Source organism: Petaurus breviceps, unplaced genomic scaffold (assembly GCF_028583685.1).
Source record: "Petaurus breviceps papuanus isolate PSGF00001 unplaced genomic scaffold, PetGlider_PUasm1.0 175, whole genome shotgun sequence".
Classification (NCBI taxonomy): domain Eukaryota; kingdom Metazoa; phylum Chordata; class Mammalia; order Diprotodontia; family Petauridae; genus Petaurus; species Petaurus breviceps.
Genome location: NW_027185764.1, coordinates 18,728,898 through 18,735,383, shown reverse-complemented (window position 1 = coordinate 18,735,383; position 6,486 = coordinate 18,728,898).

The window sequence follows — 6,486 nt, the reverse complement described above, 5'->3', positions numbered from 1 at the left end:
CTCTATATAAATGCTATTATCATTAGTTGTAATGGTAGTATTTCTCAGTTCTCAAAACCAGTACATTTTGAGTGGTAAACATAGATGATAGGATTTAAAGTAAGAAAGGAATTATTTAGAGACCATCTAGAGCCTAACCCTAGATTCTAATCCATCTTCTTCATTGTACAAGATATTTGTTGATAGAGCTTGAGTGAATTAAAAAAAAAATTACCAAACACTCACTATGGTCCAGACACTGTGCTAAGGACTGGGGAGCCACATATGAAAAGACAGTCCCTGTCTTCAGGTACCTCACATATTAATAGGAAGAGATTACACATAGGACAGTACTAGCCAGGGAAATGAGTTTGGTCTGTAGAATGGAACCAGGGTGGTTAATAAGAAACAGTGCTACTACTGATTTGACTATTGTACCAGAACAAGAAAGGGAAGTATGGGAGGGAAGGAAAGTCATGGCCAATGGCCACATGGCAGGCAGATGGCCTTGGTATACAGCTAGACGGCTATATCTCAAGCAACTATTAGACACTAGTCTGCACTGGGTCACTAATAAACAGATTGGTTAACTGATTAACTCAGATAACACTCAAGTGTTTAACTTTATCTTCATTCTAAGTATAGATCGCATTTGAAAAGCTTTCATGGGAGGCTTATTAAATACTAATATATCTAAGATACAAAGGGCCAAGCAATCAATTTTTATCCTGGCAGATGATTCTATCACGCCCTTTTTCTACTTTCAGGATAGTTAGCAAACCCCAATTCTAGTCCTGGACATCCATTAAATTACCCTGGCTAGAAGTAAGGGTTGGGGGCTGGGAGAGAAATGTTTCCCTAAATAGAAGAGAGGGCAGCATTTTTGGTGTGAGTATTTTCTGGTCTTAAAGCTCATCATTGGATGTTTCTAGCAACTTTAGAGTAGTTAGGACGGTTTGAATCCACCAGCTGCTTTCTCTGGGCCTCTTTTATTAATCCAGCATATCTCAGCTTGCCTTTCACCCCTTGAAGAGCATAGCATATGTCTGTCTCTACTTTCCATGAATAAAATGCATACTTTAGCCTGGGGCTAGGGATGTGCTTAAAAGTGAAGGGGGAAAAGGGGGAAAAATGAAAACCAAGCCTGTAAGTAAGAAAAACAATCTTTAGAAATAAATTCAGCTCAACAGTATTAGGAGCAGGGAAAGCTACTAATTAAAAAAAAAAAGAGACAGTGAGAGGGGAGGGCAGACAGAGAGACAGAAGAAAGACAGAAAGAAGTCAGACAGAGAAGAGAAAGAGACAGAGAGAGGCAGAGAGAAAGGAAGAGAGAAAAAGAACTTAAACTATATTATATCAAAGCAGATAGCACATACATTTTAAAAGTGCACACAAAAGCTTTAGACTAACTAATGAATTGATTTAAGACTCCACTCAGTGATATACAATGACATATTATTTACGTAACCTGTAGTTTTCTATTCACATAGTAATTTTCACCTCCCTCTCTGTCAAGCAGAAGAAAAGTTTTCACCTTAAATCTTAGCTGATGAGCCACGAAAATAGCAGGAGAGGATGTATAAATGAAAGTAATTTAGTGAAGTGGGTTTGACTGACATGTAAAGACAATAAAAGTTATGATAATGTTCGGGATATCAAAGCAAAAACCAGGTGGGCAGACGAGAACAGGCAAGTTCCCAAGGAAATCTGAAAGACGATCTTCAACACTGAAGAAAATCCAGCAATTTATTTGCAGGCTTATCACTCGGTGGGTTCAAAACCCTGTATTAAATGGTGAACACAAAGGTATTCCTTGTCTCCACATTGGGCTTCATTGGTTTGTTGGTTTGTTTTGTTTTGAAATTTTTAAAGACACTTCCTTAATCCCAACAAATGTTTAATCGAGAGTTTTATTGGGATAAGGCAAATAAGTTTTGTGAACACAGTGCCATATTCAATCAAAATTACTTTCTATTTCAGCAGGCTCTTTCTGGGCCATTTTTCTGTACTCTAACCTCGGGTTTTTCAGATTTAGGAAGAGTAAGCCATTCCATAAGGTCTTCCGGAGACAACAGAAAACTAGAAGAAGCAGAAGACTTGTCACAAAAGTATCCTACCCCACAAAGCATTAGGAATGCTAAAGAAGAACTCAATAGCTTATTGTTATTAGATTATTGCTTTTTGTTTTTCCACCAAAGTAATTTCCCCTTACCCCACATGTCCATTGATCCTTTCCTTGTAACAAAGAGAAACATTTAAGAAAAGCCAATTGGCACCTTGGGGCACAGAGGAAAGAATCCAGATTCTTGGCCAAGACTTCTTAACCTATTTTGTCCATCGTGGAGCCCTCTGGCAGTCTGGTGAAGCATATGGATCCCTTCTCAAAAGAATGTTTTTAAAATGAATAAAATGGGATTATAAAGAAAACCAATTATATTGAAATAGTTATTAAAATAAATATATTTTCAAAAATTCAGGTTAAGAACCCCTGCTTAGAATTAGCAGGCATGGATTCAACTTCTATTCTATCACTCACTATTGTGTGACCTTAGACAAATCACTGAATCTCATTGAGCCTCAGTTTCCTCATCTGTAAAATGAAGGAATCAGACCCACAGTCCCTTCCAGTTCTAGAGTTATGGTCCTATGGTCTTACATGGACCACTTCTTACAAAGTATATTGCATTCTGAATCTATTGTCCTCACTTCTACAGTCTTACTGGCCAATACCTTGACACATATATTGCATGTTACTATTCTTCGTGTGTTATCCATATTGTAGTCAGACTGGCTTGTTTGTTGTTTCTCTTACATAACATTCCATTTCCCACCTCCAGGCCTTTGCATTAGCCCTCTCCTATGCCTAGAATGCATTCCTTCCTTCCTTCTGAAATCCCTAGATTCCTTAAAGCTCAGCTCAAGTGCCTCTAATGAAGTCTTTCCTGATCTCCTCAGTTGTTAGTACCCTTTCCCTAGAAATTAGTAGGTATATGTGTTTTGGATTTCATTTCCAATGTGCCTATTATTCCTCCCCCTACCTGTAGAATATAAGCTCCTTGAGAACAGGGACTGTTTCATTTTTGTCTTTGATTCCCCAGTGCCCAACATCTTGTAGGTGCTTAAAAAATGTTTGTTGAAGGAATGGATAAATGGATGAATGGTTGGACAGATGGATAGATAGATGGATGGATGGATGATAGATGGATGGATAGATGAGGTATGTTTCATTCTAAGTTTTCCAGGATAGAGATTTATTCATTACATATCATTAGAATTCAATTCCTTTTTAGTTTTCTTACATTTTGCATGATTATAGTTACTTTGTATATTAGGAACACAGACTTAGGGCCGCAAAGAATCTTAGGGGTCATCTAGTCCAATCCCCTCATTTTAAGGAACACAAAACAGATAATATTCTTCTTGCTTTCTCCACTCTGAATCCTTTCTTCCTAGTCCTCCCATATTTCTCTGAACTACTTATATTCATTTTTGATAGTTCAATAATATTCCCCAATACTGATGACCCATGATTTCTTCAACTATCTCCAATTAAAAAGCACGGATTTTCAGAACTTAGCTTATTAGCACAGTGCACACCAGACACAGCATCCGGCTGCTAGTCTGGAAAAATTATCCCCCTTTGTTATGCCCCATATTCTTGTCACCTCCTTCAGTGCCTCACTGCAATATGTAGGTAACCCTCCATTCTGGAAGCTAAGCCAGTGACAGACCCTCCAAGGCGGGAAGGCTTCAAGCATAAACTCCATCACAAATTCTGTGTCTTTTATCTGAAGATCAATCTAGCCAGATGCAGAGAGGTTCAGTACCAGGTGGTTACAAAGTGGTAAAGTTTAGGGTAGTGAATAATTCTTGAGTGCTAATTTGTAGAGGGGTTGCAATCTGTGGCAATGTAGAGAGTTTCCATGATGATGAAATGAAAAATCTTTGGAGTACTGAGCAAGTGTTTTTCTGTTTGAGAGGCAGTGCTGCTCAGTGAATATAGGGGCCACCTTAGATTCTAGTAGATCTCAGAGGGAAAGAAAGAAAGAAAGAAAGAAAGAAAGAAAGAAAGAAAGAAAGAAAGAAAGAAAGAAAGAAAGAAAGAAAGAAAGAAAGAAAGGAAGAAAGAAAGGAAGAAAGAAAGGAAGAAAGGAAGGAAGGAAGGAAGGAAGGAAGGAAGGAAGGAAGGAAGGAAGGAAGGAAGGAAGAAAGGAAGAAGGAAGGAAGAAAGGAAGAAGGAAGGAAAGAAGGAAAGAAAGAAAAGAAAGAAAGAAAGAAAGAAAGAAAGAGAAAGAAAGAAAGAAAGTAAGAAAGAAAGATATATCTCTAATACATAGTAGCTATATGACCATAGGGTAAAAAAAGTAATAATAATAGCTATAAAAATAAAATAATAACAATTATTATCATTGCCTATGGTTATTGTTATCATTATAGCTAGTACTTATATTGTACCTACTATATGCCAGACAGTGCTAAATACTTCACAAATATTATCTAATAGTTAAGTCACTTCATGGCAGCTAGATGGCACAGTAGAGTGCCAAGCTTGAAATCAGGAAGACTCATCTTTGTGAGTTCAAATCCAGCCTCAGACACTAGCTATATGATCTTGGTCAAGTCACTTAATCCTATTTGCCTCAGTTTCCTCATCCATTTGAGAAGCAAATGGTAAACCACTCTAATATCTTTGCCAAGAAAACTCCAAATGGGATCATAAAGAGTTGAACACAACTGAAAATGACTCAGCAATAACAAATAAGTAACTTCACCATTCAGTGTCCCAGGAAAATCTCTAAAATTAGAACTTATAGACAAGTAAACAATTTGTATTGTCAAATGGAGTTTCCATACTAGGTACCCCTTATACCAATGAAAGTACAGGGATGGACAACTTCTTCATTCTTCTCTCTTCTCCTCATTCCCCCATCTCCAATTCTTGTGTTTAGAATCTCTCTCAGTTAAAACTAGGTATATGAATCAAGAACTTCAAATCCCATCAACTTGCTGGGTGGCCTGGAACTAAGTACTTAATCACACCGTGTCTCAGTTTCCACTCCTGAAAAATGGATCTAATAGGGCTGACCTCTCTTGCAGGGATGTTGGAACTTTAATGAGTTCGTGTTTGTAAAACACTTTGAGCATTCTAGATGAAAGGGACTCTTTTGAGTAGAAAGCATGCCCATTATTATGATTATACACACAGCCCTGTCCTGCTTCACCCAGATCTGTGCTACACTTCAAACACAGTGCAGGTGGGCTTTAGGAGGGGGAGTTGCTCATTAATTCAGATTTGGCAGGGGATGAGGGGCAACAGAGCCACCACCAAAGGCTTCCTAGGGGATAGGGGGGTCTGAGTACTAGAAGGGAAGCAGCAAACTTCCAAGTTCCCCTGGAAATTTCTGACTCTGTGGTGTAGCCTGGGGTGTGATTTTGTCGTTGCCACAATAGAGAGATTGGAAAGGTGCAGAAGGACCTAAGTACATCTATTCAGTGAACTGACCAGCCTTGCTGAGTGATGAAAATTAACTGCAAAGGACATATAAGGGAAGATACTATCTGCATACAGAGAAAAAACTGAGAAATAGAAGTTTGTATAGAATTATCACATGCATGTATGCACATGTATATATACACACATGTATATATGTGTGTGTACACTTATGTGTATGTACATGTGTGTGCACATACATAGAAATATTTGTGTCTAATGGTAGCCATTTCTAGAGTGGGGTGGGGGGAAGGGAGGAGGGAAGGGAAAAAAAGGAAAAAAGAAATTTACATGATAACTCATTTATTTAAAAGGAATAGCAAGTTGTACATAATAGATTGGTACTTTTGTGTGCAATCATCTTTTTTTATTATGTTATGAAAATGCTTTATTCCATAAATTAAAAATAAAACAAAGAAAAATACAGAGTGGATAACAAGGCATCTTACCTTGAGGTGGCCATCTCCCATCCTGCTAAGCATCAGCATTCACATCTTGCATAATCCTAGTTCCTTTTCTGTGCTGATTATCTCCTATGTATTCTGTATATCACTTGTTTGCTCACGGTTGTCTGAATGTTGTCTTCCCCATTAGACTGTGAGACCCCTGGGAGCAGCAACCACCTTTGCCTTTTTTCCATACCCCTAGCACCAAACACAGTTGGTGCTTAATAAATGCAAATTGACATGGCTGACATAAGAGAAGCACCTTTTGCAAAGATGCTTTAGAAAAAATGGTGTGGTGTATCACTACACTGTAGTGGATGGAGGACCTGATTTGAAGTAAGAAAGACCTGGGTTCAAATTCTGCCTCTAAGATATACTGTGTAGTCATAGAGAAGTCTTTTTATTGCTCAGTGCCCCCAGGGAGTTTTTAAAGTTACACACAAAGTACCGATCGACATTAGATACTATGCATCAGTGAAAGGAGTTCTCATGCAAGGAGTTCCCCCAAATAGATGAAATCACACATCTAGGAAAAAAGGGTAAGGGACAGGTCTTAGAGAGCTGGGGTCA